Source organism: Rattus rattus, chromosome 12 (assembly GCF_011064425.1).
Source record: "Rattus rattus isolate New Zealand chromosome 12, Rrattus_CSIRO_v1, whole genome shotgun sequence".
Taxonomy (NCBI): Eukaryota; Metazoa; Chordata; class Mammalia; order Rodentia; family Muridae; genus Rattus; species Rattus rattus.
In genome coordinates, this window is record NC_046165.1 from 4,737,972 (window position 1) to 4,756,029 (window position 18,058).

Genomic DNA, 18,058 nt, shown 5'->3' on the forward strand with positions numbered 1-18,058 from the left:
GGGTGGGTAGGTGGGGAACACCCTCATAGAAGAAGGGGGAGGGGGAGGCATAGGGGGTTTATGGACAGGAATCTTGGAAAAAGATAACATTTGAAGTGTAAATAAAAAATTTCCAATTAAAAAAAAAAAGAAATGTAAAGGAAATTACCTTTGTTGAAATTTAACAAATGTAGCCAATATGTGTTACATTTTTGTATATATAGTAACAAAGTGTAATAGTGTATTTGATAACTATTGTCATTTTGAAACTGCTTTAAAGATTTATTTCTATTTTATGGGTACACTATGCATATGCATCATGTATGTGCAATGCCCATGGCGGCCAGAAGAGGGCACCAGAAGCCCTAGAACTGCCATGCGGGTGCTAAGAACCAAACCACCCCTTGCTCAAGAGCGCCAAGTGCTTTAATCTCTGAGCTATCTTTCCATCTCTTTGGAATAAATTTTAATAGAAATTTAAAAAAAATCGGCTCTACAAGCACTTATTAACGGCGAGCAGCGAGTGTTCTACTCATCTCTGACATTTCTCGATGTCAGAGACTGCCCAAGTGGCACGAACCACCACTCTAGAGTGCAGAATTCACTGCGCTCTACTCAGACGCCCACTGCTTTCGGTGTTCAGCATATTAAATAACATGCAATGCGCCCTTCTTACGTGTCAGAGATGTTGGGGTGAATCACTCATGATTCCTGAGGATGAGCGTGCCTTTCCTTTTTGAGTCATCAGAGGCGCCCTTTCAGGTCAGCCAGTCTGGAGCTCTCTTTACTGGTGACCCATGACTTTAAAGCAATCTTTGTCGAGTTACACACTGCCGTGGGTTGTGCTGGGTAGGAATGGAGTAGTTCCAGGGCGGGAGACAGATAATCTGCACGATTTTTCAGTATGGGCTTTTGCCTGTATATGCATTTTAGCATGCGTGTGGGTATGTGTGCTAGTTGCATGTATGAATGTTTCTGCGTGTGTGTGGAGCCCAGAGGTTGACTTCCGGTGTGTCTCTCTCTACCTGGCTCCACCACAGATAATCAAACAGAGCTTCTTACTTGAAGCAGAGCTTGCCCACTCCGCTAGTCTGGCTAGGCGGCTTGCTCTAAGGTCTCTGTATGTGCCTTCCTAGTGTTGAGATTACACAGAGGTTGTTAGCCGCCTAGCCTTTATGTGGGTCCGGGGATTGGAAGTCTGGTCCTTATTCTTTATGAGTACACAGTGATAACTCACCAACTTATCTTCCAAACCCATAATATATATTTTAAAATAACATTTAATTGAACCTTTAATAACTTTGTACAATGTATCTTTTTTTTCTTTTCTTTTCTTTTTTTCGGAGCTGGGGACCGAACCGAGGGCCTTGTACTTGCTAGGCAAGCGCTCTACCACTGAGCTAAATCCCCAACCCCTGTACAATGTATCTTGACCATGCTTCCTCCTCTTCCTTCTCTCAACTACACCCACTCCCATCTCTTTCTCCCTCTCCCTCCCCCTCCCCTCCCCCCCTTTCTCTCTCTCCTTCCCTCCTTTCCCCTGCACCTCTCAGACATTATCAAGAAACAAATGTCTCAGGCCTCTGGCTCTAACAATCTTTCTGCCCACCCCCCTTTTACATTGTTTCCTAAGCCTTACGTTTTACGTTTAAGGGTTATGCTACCGATGCATTAATTGGAGGCACCACTCATGGCCAGTTAATCTCTGCCTTTTGACCAGTTGTGGCTCTATGTAGTGATTTCTGTCTGCTGCAGAAGAAAAAAAAAGCTTCTTTGGCGAGGAATGTGTTGTTAGTTTTATGTCAACCTGATGCAAATTACAATCATCTGAGAGAAGGGAAACTTGATAGAGAAAATACCTCCATAAGGGAGCCTGTAGGGGATTTTCTTAATTAGTGCTCCACGGGGGAGAGCCCAGACCATTGAGGGTGCTGCCCACTCTGCTGCCCTGTGTCCGATTTCCCCTCAGGGTAGCCATTGGACACCAAGCTGGGCTGGAGGGAGGGAAGTTCAGCTGGGCTTGCAGTGCAGAATCTCAGTTTTTAGTGAGTGCCCTAGTAATGGCACACCTGGGGACAGCTTCGGAGAAATGGTTTGATTTGTTGGAGTGGGAGGGGTATTTATGTCCCTGGGGAGGTGTCCAGGGTCTCTAGGGCAAGGTTTGTAGGGTCGTGTACCATAGGCCAGGGCAGAGGTGTTGGAAATTGCTTCACCTACATATTCAGGGGCTGTGGGGTCCAAACAAGGAGTGAAGTCTGTCAGGGTAATACATTCTTGATAGTGTTGATGGTGAGGGAACTGGCTTTATGGTGCCAGGTTGGGAGTGGGCAGGTAGACAATCCCTGCCACCATCATGTTTGAGGTGTCCAGGATTGAAGCCCCCTTGACACTTCCTCTATAACTCGAGGCCTTTAATGTCTTACACCAGTCCTGGGCTGGTGGTGCTTGAATCTACGAGAAAGCAGGCTGAGCAAGCCATGGCGAGCAATGCAGCAAGCAGCATCCTTCCGTGGCTCTGCATCAGCTCCAAGTTTCATGCCTTATCTGAATTCCCGTCCTGACTTCCTTCAGAAATGGGCAATGATGTGGAAGTGTAAGCCAAATAAACCCTTTCCTCCCCAACTTGCTTTTGGTCATGGTGTTTCCTCCAAGCAACAGAAACCCTAAGACACACCCTCAGACTGATGGTCCTGGGTTTTAGAAGAAGGCAGTCTGAGCAAGTCATAGAGAGAAGTCACTAAGCACCACTACTTCCTGGCTTCTTAATCAGCTCCTGCCTCCAGGTTCCTGCCCCTTTTGAGGCCCTGTCTTGATTTTCTTTGATGATGAACAGTGATGTGGATGTATAATCTGAAAAAGCAAAACAAAACAAAAACCTCCTTTCCTCCCCCAAGCTACTTTGGCCACGGCGTTTCATCAGAGCAATGATAACTCTAAGAAAAAAATTTTCGAATTGACACCAATTCCAGGAGACTCCAAGAAACATCATGGTCCTCCAGTTAAAGTTAGGACTTGTGGAGGTCAGTTGATTGATAGAGTTTTGGTTGAAGTCTGACTTAAATAAGTCCATTTTGTCCTTGAATGCATTCTGTGGTTATTCCCCTAATCGAAGAGTATATAATTTGGATAGATAGTCTTGGAAGTTGGCAGAATTCCCGCTTTGGTTCCTGGAACTGTGGAGTGAGGGCTGATTTGGTTGGAAAGGCCAAGTGGAAGCCTTTTGAGTTCCCTTTGCCAAGTTAAATAGAGAATCAAAACCAGTGTCACATCCTTGGAGGAAATAAAGAAGTTAGTGCCACCGTCAGGGGCTTGAAAGATGCAGGGGTGGTGGTTCCCACCACATCTCCCTTTAATTCTCCTATTTGGACAGGGCAGAAGACAGATTGTAGGGAATGACAGTTAACTATCAAAAACTTAATCAAGTAGTGACTCCAGTTACAGTTGTACCAGATGTGGTGTCCTTACTTGAGAAGATTAACACATCACCTTGTACACAGTATGAAACTAATGATAGTAAATCAATAGTTTTTCTGGGTGCCTGTCCATAAAGGGCCACCCGAAGCAATTTGTTCTCAGTTGGCAAGGCCGGCAGAATATATTTACACTTTTAACTCGGGATATATTAACTCTCCAGCTTTGTCATAGCTTAGGAAGGATTTTGATCATCTTCCTCTTCCACAAAATATCACATTGGTGCACTGTATTGACAACATTCTGCCAACTGGACCGAGTGAGCAGGAGGTAGCAACCGCTTTGAACTTGTTGGTAACATAAACGAGTATCAGAGGATGGGAAATAAATCCAATCAAAATTCAAGGGTCCTTTGTCTCAGTGAAATTCACAGGAGTTCAGTGGTGGGGAGCACACAGAGCTATCTTTTCTAAGGTGAAGAATAAGCTCTTGTACCTGGTCCTTCCCACCACTAAAAAAGTACAACCTTTAGTGGGTCTGTTTGGATTCTGGAGACAGCACATCACGAGCTGAGTATTATCTGACCCACCAGGCCATAAAATAGGATTACATAGCAACAGTTCATTATCAAACGGAAGTGGTTTGGTTGGAAGTACATGATTGGACCTGAGCGTGTCCAGAAGGCAAAAGACAGTTACATGAAGTTGTTCACGTGCCTATGGTTTCTACTCCTGCTAACCCCTTCTGTGGCCAAACATTCACCTATAGTCTCATGGGGTGCGCTGTAAGATCAGTTGACCGAGGAGGGGGCTTAGGGCCTGGTCTACTGATGGTTCTGCACACTATGCAGACACCACTCAGAAATGGACAGTTGCAGCATTAGAACCATTTTTTTTTGGAGGGGGGACAACCCTGAAAGACACTGCTGAAGAGAAATCTCCACACCGGGGCAAATTTTGGCAACTAAACTTGGTCATACATTTTGTTTGGAAGAAGAAATGGCCAGATGTCTGACTGCTCCTTGATTCTTTCATGGGCTGTAGCCCATGAATTGGTTGGGTGGTCAGGGACCTAGAAAAAACGTGATCAGAAAATCGCTTTGAAAGACATTCGGGAAGAAGTGTGTGGCTAGATATCTCCCAGTGGCTGAAGGGTGTGGAGAGAGTTGTGTCCTGTGTAAACGCTCATCAAATGACTTCAGCTGAGGAGAAGTCAATAATCAAGTAATAATCAGGATGACCCATTCTGTGGAGTCAGCCTCTTTTCCCCAGCCGTTTCTGTCATTGTCCAATGGGCACATGAACAAAGTGTCCATGGTGACAGAGTGTGTATGGTCTTGGCCACCTGGACTGCCAAGGATAACCTGACTACATCTGTGGCCAGATCTGTCACTAGCAGAGACAAAAACTGAGCCCCAGATAGGGCATCATTCCCTGGGGTGTCCAACCAGAACCCTAGTGGCTGGGTTACTACATTTGAATACTTCTGTGGGAAAGACAATCTTTTGTCTTTACTTATTCTGGTTACAGATGGCCTCCTCTCATGATTCTTCTGCCAAAAGTACCATATACGGACTTACAGAATGCCTCATCCACCATCATAGGAGTCCATACAGTATTGCTTCTGAACAAAGAACTCATTTAAGTCCTTACACCAACAGGCTAAGAAGGAAACAACAGGGTCAGGAGGGATGATTGATCCAGATTACCAGGGGGAAATTGGATTGCTTCTCCACAGAGGAGGTAAGAAAGATTATGTCTTACACGTGGGAAATCCCTTAGGGTATCTCTTAGTGCTACCATGTCTTGTGATTAAAATCAAAGGGAAACTACAATAACATAATCCAGGTATGATGACAATGGGCACAGACCCTTTGGGAATGAAGACATGGGTCAGTCCTCCAGGAAAAGAGCCAAGGTCTTCTGAGGTGCTTGCCGTGGGTAGAGGAAATAGAGTATGCCCAGTATTTAAGATACCAAAGGAATGTCCATCACAGGGAACTGACACCTATTGTACTTGTAGATCAAGTATGGCATAAGGAGGTATGGTTGGCATAAGGAGGTATGGTTGTGTGTCAACTTGACTGGGGGTGGATTGTGGTGGCTGTTCTGGTTTGTCAACTTGACTACAACTGGGATCAGCTAAAGCCCAAGCAGATGCTGGGTACACCTGTGAGGAATTCTTATTAAATCATTTGAAGTGGGAAGACCCACTTTTAAGGGCGTCTTCTTAAAAAGTTTTAAAAGATCCTTTGAGGTGGGATGATGTACCTTGAATCCAGATCTTTTGAAACAGGAAGATCTATCTTTAATCTGGGCCATACCTTCTGGTGGTAGCCTCCATAAAGGATATGGGAGAAGGACTCTCTCTCAGTGCCTTTCTCTGTCTCTGTCTGTCTGTCTCTCTCTGTTTCTCTCTCTCTCTCTCTCTCTCTCTCTCTCTCTCTCTCTCTCTCACACACACACACACTATCAATTCTGCCCCTTTGCAGCCCTTGTTCTCAGCCTGTGGGTGTGGGTCACAACTCTTAGGGGGGGTTGAGCAACCCTTTCACAGTGATCACGGAAGACCATTAGAAATATCCTATATTTACATTACCAATCATAAGAGCAGACAGTTACAGTTATAAAGGAGCAACACAAATAATTTTTATGGTTGCGGGTCACTACAACATGAGGAACTGTATTGAAGGGTCACGGTGTTAGGAAGGTTGGGAACTGCTGACCTGGAACGCCCAACTGGTTAATTAATACAAGGAGTGACAGCCACACTTTGCCACAGGTGTAAGGTTCTATAGTGCAGTTAAAGAATATCGATGTAGGAAAATGGCAGTTGTAGGTTCTCCTCTAGGTTCTGTGGTCTCAGTAGCTGTGGGAAACCCAACTGGGTGATTTTGCAGTGTTAGGTATGAATTTCCTCCTACTGAGCGGGCCGTAAATACAATTAGGTGGGCGCTGGTTTCGCCCGGGATCTAAGCACCATTACTGCACCTTTCAGAATATGCTGTGCTCTAATCATTGTCCTGGTTCATGGGTGTTGCAGCTGGCTGGAGCTACTGATCACCTGTTTCCCTTGTCAGCTTACGTGACTTCAGACACTGTGAGAGCCAGTCGTCAGGGAAGGGGTTTGTGGTTCTGATGTGGATTGATTCTCCTAAGTCCTGTCCACAGTGTGTCCTATCTGCACAACAGGCTCTCTCCTTTTCCTGGAAGGAACTTTCTCATGCTTGACACTGGGGATGTTGTTAAGCAGTCTGTGGTTAGTGGGGAGCATTGTCTCCTAAAGTGGTGGAACCTTATTTCATATATATATATATATATATATATATATATATATATATGCATATATATGCTGTAAATTACACACATATATTGCATACACATAAACAGATATGTAATTTTAAGTAAACAAAATAATACCCAATGGCCTTTTCAAATACTCTAGTGATACCTACCCCTTACCCTCATCTTTCCCTCCATGTTTCCTTTCGTCTTATAATAGTTTTAAATGACAGGTAAATGATTACTTTGTCATGCAAAACATACAAGATAAAAATCTGAAGGAACTCCTTTGTGAACACTGGCTAAGAATCTGTAGGAAGGAGAGAGCACACTGAGATTTTCATATTTATCAAAACGAGGCAAGCATGAGACTGTTGAGAAACATTTATTTTAAACAGATACCTTATTTTTGTCTTGCATTTCTTGATTTAAAAGCTTCATTACACTGACTGTCAGAAAGTCGGTTGGTGACAGTTCGGGAGGGAATACCTGGACTGCGGAAAATCTCCTCTCCAGGATGCCAAGCTGCATTGGCTTTTAGTCATTTAGTGCTTTATAATGTTTCTTCAGTGTGGTACGATCTGTCAACCTTGTTGTAAAACTCATCTTAATGTCCACTTTATAGAACACGCTAATACCTTTCTGAAGGCCATTGTTAGAAGAGGCATTTAAAACATTTTCCACGGTAAAGGCAGACAATACGCAGTATAAAACTTCAGACATGGGCCTGCAACACAGCTTAGCTTCAGACATGGGCCAGTAACATAGCTTAGCTCTACAGCAGTTCCCCAGCATGTGTGAAGCCAGGGCCTAATTCTGCAACCTCAAAAGCAGACACTCATTGGTAAAGAGGAAACTGAAGCTTTACAGAGCATGAAAGAACGGGGTCAGGGCCGGAATCTAAACCACAGTCTGATAGGGCCATTTCGTTAGGGTTCCATCAGAATTGCCTGTGTTCTTAAAGAGACCTCTCTACAGTACACCTCCCAAGTGCCAGACAGATATTATGGAAGAGGAGGAAGAAAACGGTAAGAGACGGAGGATCAACAGAATTGCCGAGAAACACCGCCTTCTTGAGGTGCGGGCGTCATTGTATTCACAAACACACAGCAGCTGTGGTTGCCTGGTTAAAACCTACCCGAGATCAAGCCAGTCAGAATTCAAGCACAGCTGGGTAGAGACTTCCCAGGTTCCATGTCCTAAGCCCTAATTTTAGCTGCGTTGTTATTGGCAGTTGTAGTTTGCCTGCATTGGAATGAATGGCTCCACTCTCCTGTACATATGCGCAGCCCTGATTGGATCCCATCCATTAAAAGAGAGGCCGTGAAGCTAGGAAAGTGTATGATGTGGAGACACTGGGAGGGGTTGGAAGGGGTAGTGAGTCTTACCCAAACCATTGTGCACATCGATAAACTGCTCAAAGAACATAGAATAATTAAAAAAAACAAAAGCGGGGTTGGGATTTAGCTCAGTGGTAGAGCGCTTGCCTAAAGCGCAAGGCCCTCAGAGTTCGGGTCCCCAGAAAAAAAAAAAAAAAAAAAAAAACAAAACAAAACAAAACAAAACAAAACAAAAAACAAAACAAAAAAACAAAACAAAAAACCCAAAATGCTAAACTTGAAAAGCAAAGCTACTTCTGCCAGGATCACCAGGCGGCCACAAGGGGGCAGGCAAAGCTAATTTTGCAACGGAGCCTTCTGGACCCAGGCTGGAAGTCAGATTCTGCAGACCTGATCAGGATTCAGAAACACACCGGAAAGTACTGGAAAGTAACAAAAGCCTCAATGCTCAAAACCAACTTCCCCTCATGGGGAAAGTTCTTAAAATAAGAGCAAGAGCGGCAAAGATTGGCGAGAGCTTGCAGTTGAGCTCAATTCGGTGGAAAACGCTGAACGGTTGGCCGTTCTTGTGTGGATGCTGGGAGCAAAACATCCCAGGGAAGTGTCCCATGTGCCTGGAAATCCCATCTGAAAAGAAGAGGGTGCATAGACACTGACCTGACAGAAGTTTCACACTCAAGAAGGTGACCAATGAGGACAGAACAGCACTTTACATAACCATATGAAAGTCCCATGCAGAAATGTAGCCGGCTCTAAAAGGTAGGGCGATTCTATATGTTGTACGTAGTGCATTTGTATAATCTTTATTCTGTTTAAATATATAAATACTCTAGTTGTTATGGGTTGCATTCTGATGATTATGCAAAAATTTTGAAATGCTGTATATCAAAATGCATTGATTATTTCTAACGTTCTAGTCTTGCAACACAGTGTACTGTGAGGTATGTGTTGCTTCCCCCGATGATCCAGAGCTGGACCAAGAGCCATGGCTTCTTGCCATTGCCCAGCCTCACTACAGAGTAACGAATCACACAGCACTAGTCTGGGAATGATTAGATTTCACAATCCGAGACCTTGCTTTTGTTCAACACATTCTTCTTTCACACTGTGACAGTTTGTATCTGCTCAGCCCTGGGAATGGCACTATTGGGAGGTGTGGCCCTGTTGGTGTAGGTGTGTCATTGTGGGTGTGGGCTTTAAGACCCTCATCCTAGCTGCCTGGAAGCCAGTATTCTGCTAGCAGCCTTCAGATGAAGATGTAGGACTCTCAGCTCCTCCAGCCCCACATCTGCCTGGATGCTGCCATGTTCCTGCCTTGATGATAATGGACTGAACCTCAGAATCTGTAAGCCAGCCCCAGTTAAATACTGTCCTTAGAAGAGTTGCCTCGGTCATGGTGCCTTTTCACAGCAGTAAAACCCTGACTAAGGCGTACACTATCATAAAGCGAACTCAAATCACAACCCAAACCACTCATAGACAACACCACGATGGTTGACCTGGCTGGACATAGCATCGCTGAAGATATTGGCGAAGGTGTGAATTTGTGTATTTCTGTCAAGGCCTTTCCACAGATAATTAAAGAAGGGCCATGCAGGCAACAGCATCTGTGCACTGGGGAAATGTGCAGAATAAAGGGAGGAGCAGGACAAAGATAACTGAGACTTGAATTCGTTTCTCCATCCCCAGGCCTCTCACAACGCTAACTGCTCTGCTCCAGAGCCAGAATAAATCTTTCTTCCCTTGAGCCATTTCCGTCAGATACAGCGTCACAACAACAAGAGAAACATCCACGTTGATTGGTAATTTCCCCTTTAATATCACCCCAAAATTATTTATTGATCTCTACTTCTATAGGTCCAAACATAGTAAATGAGGTTTCATTTCTGCATGGCTTAAAACCTGGTAGAAGAGAGAGAGAATGAGACAGCTACATAGATAGGCACGTATGTTTGCATATATGTAAATATGTGTGTCTATATAATTCAGATTACAACTGTGAACTAAACGAAGAAGACGAATTGCTGGAGGGAGGTGCTTTAGGCAGTGGAGTGGGTAAAAGCTTTTTGACAAACTCACTTTTTTCCTATTCTGCAGGAGAAGACCTGAAGGCCGTCCCAGCAGCACAGCATGGTGCTGCATATGAAGGCCTTGTGCTCTGACTGACTTCACCAATACAGGATCTCAGGGCAGTGCATCCATGTGGGCCTGGGAAGGCAGTGCAAATGGAGTCTAACGAGATCTTGTCATCCAGTGTCACAAATGTTGAAACAACTGTTTCGTTTTGTTTGTTTCTTTGTTTCCTGCTGCATGGACACTGTTCCGAACCTCAGGCTACTCCTTTGGGACTGGGGAGCATGAGATGGGTCACAGGCACAGGAAATCCCACTATGGCTGCAGTGGCACTGGAGAGATGGCTCAGTGGTTAAGAGTGATGCTCCCTTGCAACTCCCATAGGAAGAACAACAATATCAACCAACCAGACCCCCCCAGAGCTCCCAGGGACTAAACCACCAACCAAAGAGTACACATGGAGAAACCCATGGCTCCTGATACATATGTAGCAGAGGATGGCTTTGTCTGGCATCAATGGGAGGGGAAGCTCTTGGTCCTGTGGAGGCTTAGGCTTGATGTCCCAGTGTAGGGGGATGCTGGAGCAGTGAGGCAGGAGTGGGTAGAGGGGCACCCTCATAGAAGCAGGGGGAGGGGAGAGAGAGGATGGGATGGGGGGTTATGGAGGGGTAACTGGGAAGGGGGATATAGTTTGAAATGTAATTGAATAAAATGATAATAATAATGATAATAATAATAATAACAACAGTAATAGTAATAAGTGGTGCTCCATTTTAGAGGACTTTAGTTTCCAGTACTGACAGCTCATAACCACCTGAGTTCATCTCTAGGGAATCTGACAATCCTTTGGCCTCTGTAGGCACCTACATGCATGCGTATACACACAGATACTTAAGTAAGAAAGTGAATCTTCCAAAGAGAGAAAGAAAGAAGGAAGGAAAGAAAGAAAGAAAGAAAGAAAGAAAGAAAGAAAGAAAGAAAGAAAGAAAGAAGGAAAGAAAGAATAAGAAAATAAGAAAGTTCATGTTATTATGTGAGTGTCAGGCAGAGTCATTAGATCAGAGTAATGGCCACAGCACGTCACAGTGACAAGGACTGTTTTCACCAGGCTACCAAGGTAAACAAACTTACATGCCTAAATGCCAGACCTTCAAAATACATTAAGCAAATGAAGCAAGTGAGAGAAAATACAAATTCAACAATTAACAGCACTTTCTTGAAATTTTACAAAACCAGGCAAAAAAAAAAAATTAGAAAGCATACTTAAACTCTTAACAACGTTGGTGACCTTGCCTCGTATCCTCACTTCTTAAAAACAGCTGATCATTTAAGACTATCGGAGCTCGGAATGTAACGCAACAGTAGGCTGGGTGCCTGGCAGTCTTGAGGCTTTGGTTTTGAGTCTTAGCTATGCAAAACAGATGCTGTAAAATGTTCAACAAGATAGACCCCATTCAAGTCCTTTGAGAAAGTGAAAGTTTGGAACATCAGAACTTAGTTAAAACAAAAACCAATGCTGGTAGGATGGGTCTACTGGGAAAGGCAATGATTTTTAAACCAAGGATTCAAATGCATCTGACAAAGCTAGATACCGAACATATCCAGTCCACGTATGAGAAATGAAATAGTAAAAATCAGAAATCAGTATAAAGGGAAAATATTAGTTGTCTATTTGCTGGAACAGAATAGCCAAGGAAAGCAAATTAAGGAAGGAAGAGTATTTTGGCTTAGTTCAAAGGTACAGTTCTTCATGAAGGGCTGCTATGGTAACCAGCACTTGAGGGGGCTGCTCACACTGGGCTTGCTGTTGGGGAAAAGGGTTGAGCATTACTGCTCAGACATATTTCTGTTTCCTATTCACTACAGGCCTATTCCATGGGCAACCCGCCCATGGAATAATGATGCCCACAGTTAAGGGGGCCCCACCTTAATCAGCCAAATGCAGACAATCACAGAAGTCATGCTCTAAGATTTTTCTCGGTGGTGATTCTAGATCCTATCTGGTGGACAAGCAATATTAATCACCACGACCCAAAACTGAGAAAATTCAAGTCGAAGTAAAAAAGAGGTGCCTGTGTGTGTGCTGTGTGTGTGTGTGTGTGCCTGTGTGTGTGCATGTGTGTATGTGCCTGTGTATGCATGTATGTGTGTTTGTGCCTATATGTGCACATGTTTGTGTGTGAGTGCATGCGTATGTGTCTCTGTGTGTATGTATGTGTTTACATACATGTGTGAGTAGGTCTTTGCATGCAAATGGAGTTCATAGAACAATTTCCAGAAGTCTCTTCTTTTCTTTCACCATGTGGGTCCTGGGGATCCATCTTTCCACCCCCTCCCATTTCCCAACTTTTAAACAGTGCCAGAATTTATTATATTCCACTTCACTTCTTTTTTTTTAGTAGAATAGCTTAGTTAGTGTTCTATTGCTGTGAAGAGACACAATAACCCAAGGCAAATTATAGAAAATATTTAATTAGGGGCTTGCTTGAGTCTTCACATGGTTAGTCTGTTAGCATCATGGTAGGGAACTACAGGCAGGAAGAGAGAGGGGGAGAGAGAGGGGGGGGAGAGAGAGAGAGAGGAGGAAGAAGAAGAAGAAGAAGAAGAAGAAGAAGAAGAAGAAGAAGAAGAAGAAGAAGAAGAAGAAGAAGAAGAAAAAGAAGGAGGAGGAGGAGGAGGAGGAGGAGGAGGAGGAGGAGGAGGAGGAGGAGGAGGGAAGAAACTGGGCCTTGACCCAGAGTTTTAAAACCTCAAAACCCACCTGACACATCTTTTCCAACCAGGCCACACCTCCTAATCCTTCCCAAAGAGTTTCACTACTTAGGGATCAAGTATTCAAAATGGCCTATCAGGGCCATTCTTATTCAAATCACCACAGAGGGCATAAGAATTTTATCATTTATAGGTCCTAGAGGGTATATACCAAATCTTGTGGCCACATAGGTCACTAGGATCTAGAGAGTATATAGGGGAGTAAGGAGGGGAGGAGGGGAGGGGTGGAGAATAAGAGATAGAAGGAGAGAAAGAGATGGAGACAGAAACATGAGTAGTAGGCATATCTTCTTGACTGAGGGTTTTACTGCTGGGTGTAAGCATGCAGGCATGAACTGTACTGCACATCACATCTGCCATGGTGTACTCTGAGGATGATGCTTCCATTCTGTGAAGATAGCAAACTGACCTGACACAGGTAACCCAGAATCATCTCCTCATCTCTGTATCTGTGGTTCAACTGGCCAAAGAACACAGTCCACCTGGAGCTCTTTGTGATTAGAACAGGTCATTATTCTATTTGCCACAAATTCTTTTATTGAGAACAATATGCCACTCACTTCCTTTTGTTGAATTTGTTTTGTATTTTTGTTCCTTTACTTTAAATTTTTTATTTCATTTTGTTCCAAGTATGTCTTTATTTATCTACATTTCAAATGTTGCTTCCCTTCCTGGTCCCCCCTCCACAAGCCCTTCACCCCCTCCTCTTCGGTTCTGAGAGGGTGGTTCCCTCCCATTCCCATCTCACCCCACTAGCACCCCTCTTCCCTAGAGCATCAAGTTTCTACAGGGTTTGGTGCATCCTTTCCCACTGAGGCCAGACAAGGTAATCCTCTGCTATGTATGCAGCAGGGGCCGAGGACCAGTCTATTTATGCTCTTTGGTTTGTGGTTTAGTCCCTGGAAGCTCTGGGGAGGCGGGCATCCAGTTATTTGACACTGATGTTCTTCCTATGGGGTTGCAATCCACTTCAGCTCCTTCAATCCTTCCCCTAACTCCTCCATAAGAGTCCACAACCTTAGTCTAATGGTTGGCTGTAAGTATCTGCATCTGTCTCAGACAGCTGTTGGTAGAGCCTCTCACAGGACAGCCATGCCAGGCTCCTGTCTGCAAGCATAACATGTTATCAGCAATAGTTTTGGAGTCTTGTGCCTGCACATTGGTTGGATCCCAAGTTGGGCTGGTATCTGGATGACCTTTTGTTCAGTCTCTCTTCCATTATTGTCTCCACGTTTCCTTTACATAGAAACAATTCAGTGACAAAAATTCTAAATATAGGTGGGTGGCCCCATCCCTCAACTGGGGGCCTTGTCTATCTACCTGAGATGGTCTCTTCTGGTCCCATTTCCCCGCTGTTGGACATTTTAGCTAAGGTCATTCCCATTGGTTCCTGAAAGCCTCTCACATCTCTGGTGTCTAAGACTTTTCCCCCCACCCGAACCCCCCACTGCTGCATATTTCTATTCATTTTCTTGGCCCTCTGAGCTCTCTCCTGTCTCCACCCCATATCTGATCCTGCTCTCTTTCCCTTCTCCCACCCAGATCTGTCCCTCCCTCTGCCTCTTTTAGAAAGTTCACTTAAAATTTCTTTTCTTGAATAGATAAATGTAATAGTCTCTCAGATTTATTATTTTTTGAAGTCATTGTATAGAAATGTCCTTTTCTTTCTAGACAAGTTTTCTCTATTATCATCTCAATTTTCTGAAGCTATTTTCTTCTCCTGGGACTCATGGAAAAGTTCAAGTAGAGAAAATTATAATCTGCAAAATTCTTATCATTTCTTTTTTTCTTTAAAGATCAAGTATTAATAGTTCCCTGGAAATCTGACTCTCTTTCCAGACACAGGACTATATTTATTTGGACTCTCAATCTGTTTACTTGACTTTATCTTTTTCTAAGTATTTCTAATTTGTTCTTTGAGAATTTCATACATGTATACAATATATTTTGATCGTGTCTATCCTTCTACAACTCCCAGACACCTCCAACATGCAGCATATCTGCTTTCTATTCTGTATATCCTGTTCTGATTTTATAATATTTCACTGAATTCAATCAGTGCTATCCATGTGCACATGAGTGTGGGCCATCCACTAACACATGTAGTGCCACCTATGTACACATGAGTGTGAGGCCATCCACTGACACATGTAGTGCTTCCATGTGTACATGGCTGTGGACCATCCACTGATACATGTAGTACTTACTACCTATATGCACATGGGTGTGGGCCATCCATTGGAACATGTAGTGCTGCCTATGTGCACATGAGTGTGAAGACATGTGCACATGGGTGTGGGCCATCCATTGGAATGTGTAATGCTACCTATATGCACATGGGTGTGGGTCATTCACTGACACATGTATTACTACCTGTGTGCACATGGGTGTCGGCCATCCATTGGAACATGTAGTGCTGCCTATGTGCACATGAGTGTGAGGCCATGTGCATATGGGTGTGGGCCATCCACTGGAATGTGTAGTGCTACCTGTGTGCACATGGGTGTGGGTCATTCACTGACACATGTATTACTACCTGTGTGCACATGGGTGTGGGCTATCTAGTGGAACATGTAATGCTGCCTATGTGCATATTGGTGTGAACCATCCACTGATATATGTAGTAGGTGTGGGCCATCCATTGACACATATAGTGCTTCCATGTGCATATGGGTGTGGGCCATTCACTGGAACATGTAGTGTCATTTATGTGCACATGAGTGTGGGCCATCCACTCACACATGTAGTGCTTCCATGTGCATATGGGTGTGGGCCATCCACTGGAACATGTAGTGTCATTTATGTGCACATGAGCATGGGCCATCCACTCACACATGTAGTGCTGCCTATGTGCACATGAGTGTGGAGAATCCAGTGGGAAATGGACAACCTGCCAACAGCCACTCCCCCTCTTCCAGGTATCAGAAACTGTAAATAGATCCATAGGTAGGTGTAGGCCTTCCTGACTTATTTCCCCATTATGTTGGAATGACTGCTGTCTTGATCCTGTACAGGTCTGGTTCAGCTACTGTGAGTGTGGTAGTTTGAATGAGAAGGGCCACCATAGACTCATATATTTGAATGCTCAGTCATCAGAGAATGAGATTGTTTTTGAAGAGTTAGGGGGAGTGCTTTGAGGTTTCAAAAGCCCACGCCAAGCCCATTCTTGCCCCCACCCCCATGCTACCGTGCTACCTTCTGATCAGCATGTAAGACTCTCAACTATATATCCATGTGTGTCTGCTTCCTACCATGATGATCATGAAATAGCTCTATAAAACTGTCAGCAAGCACTCAATTAATTGCTTCCTCTTATAAGAGTTGTCTTGGTCATGTTGACAGTTCCCAGCAGTAGGACAGTGATTAAGATAGAACCTGGTATCAGGACCTGGGGTATTGCTGTGTGATAAGCCTGACCATGCTGGTTTTTGGAGAAATATGGAGGGAGCTGAGATTTCAGAGAACAAACACTTTAAATAGGACTTAACAGTCCCCACAAGTAGCAGCATGGAAGATGTGCTGAGGGCACTGTGGATAATGCAGGCCTCGATCAAGAGGTATCAGAGGGGGAGCTCAGTAGCAGCTGGTATTTGTGGGCTTTGTGGTACTCGGCAAGGAGTATATCTGCTTTTTGCCCTTGTTCTAAAAATATGCCTAAGGCTAAATCGAAGAGTTTTGGATTGATGGCACTGGCAGAGGAGATTTCAAGACAGCCTAAAATTGAGTCTATTCCATGGTTATTAGCAGCTACTCTTACAATAGATCTGCCATGGAAAGGATCAAACAGGGCAAAGGGAAATACAAAATAAGACAGTTTGAGGATAAAAGACCATCTGGAAATCTAATGTTGGAGCCAAGTCCTGTGCTCAATGAGATAAAGTTTAAAGAAAGACCTGGTTTACAATGGAACAAAGGGAGTAGGGCTCTCAGGGCAAGACTCCACTCGGCTAAGCTCCAACTCATGAAAAGGAAGTAAAGGAAGGCTTAAACAGCAAAGGGAACCATCAACAGTGGAAGAACTAACTGCAAGCAAGCTGTCAATTAAATGCACCCCTTGGTCACGGTGTCTCTGTGCAGCAATAGAACAGTAACCAAGACAGTGAGTTCATGATTACAGCAGCCTGGGCATATCCACACTACAGTGTTTCCCAGCTCCCCTTGCTGTCTTCTGGCTCCTAATTATTTCTGCTTCTTCTCCAGAGAAGTCTCCCAAGCTTTGGGGGTAGAGGTGGATCTAGATGTCCCATTAGGGCTGAACAGTTGCCTTCCAAAGAACAAAGCCTCTCCAACCAAAGATGAGAGCTGCATGGATGTATGGGCATGGCCACAAATATGTAGAATGCAATTTGACGACTTGATTCTTTTCCTTTAGAAAAATAATAATAGCAGGTTTTTCCTGTGTAGTAAAGTCCATGACCTTCTGCTCCATAGGCTTTTGACCATGTCTACAGTATCAGTCATGAGTTCTTTCCTATCAGTCATGCCTCAAATTGAATCAAAGAGTGGTTGGCTACCCACATGACTTGACGTTAGTCTTGAAATCTCAGATTTAAAATCTACGAGAATGGTGAAAACTGTGTATCTACTGGAAAGACAGATAGAACATGAAAATACAAACATCGCATATCTGAGAGGAATATAGAAAGCCACGGGCTAGTGCCTAAATAGAATTTAGGATTATGGTATTAGCTATGCTCACTGTAAGAGTGCAGCTTCGGGTAAGATGATTTGTGGCATTGAGGAATTTCTTCTCTGAAGACTGGAGAGGTGATTAAGTACTTAAAGGCGTTTACTGTGTAATCACAAGGACTGGGACTAGAGCCTGGACCCCAGCATCCACCCACAGAACAAGGCGTGCATCATTCATGTCCTTGTAATCCAGGTTCCGAGTGCAGCAGGGGCCACAAGATCCATGTTGAACACAGACAAAAACTTGCTCTCATATTTCTTTATCTACTCTCATTGATGTTGTGTAATGAAAAATTACAACTTTACTTGGATTACCCATTGCAACAGCTACGTAATTGTTGATTTATATAGTTTCCTTGCAAGTCACGCAGGAGAAAGAGGAACCGAAAGAGTTAAAATAAGAATAAATGTACACTATGTCTTGTTTTTGTCTGCGTATATAAGTGAGTATTGATTGGAAATTCTATTTCCACTTGAATCCAAATAATAGGCCTGATAGTCCTAAGCAATATG

At 43.9% G+C, this 18,058-nt stretch overlaps 1 protein-coding gene across 1 annotated transcript in view; it reads left to right on the top strand.

The window, feature by feature from the left end:
• Positions 1-8,735: 8,735 nt before the first annotated feature.
• Oxgr1 (oxoglutarate receptor 1) overlaps positions 8,736-18,058 on the top strand; it is a 40,368-nt gene continuing 31,045 nt past the window's right edge. The window contains exon 1 of the mRNA XM_032918385.1: positions 8,736-8,770. The gene's annotated coding sequence lies outside the window, so the exon portion shown is untranslated. The remainder of the gene's footprint in view (positions 8,771-18,058) is intronic.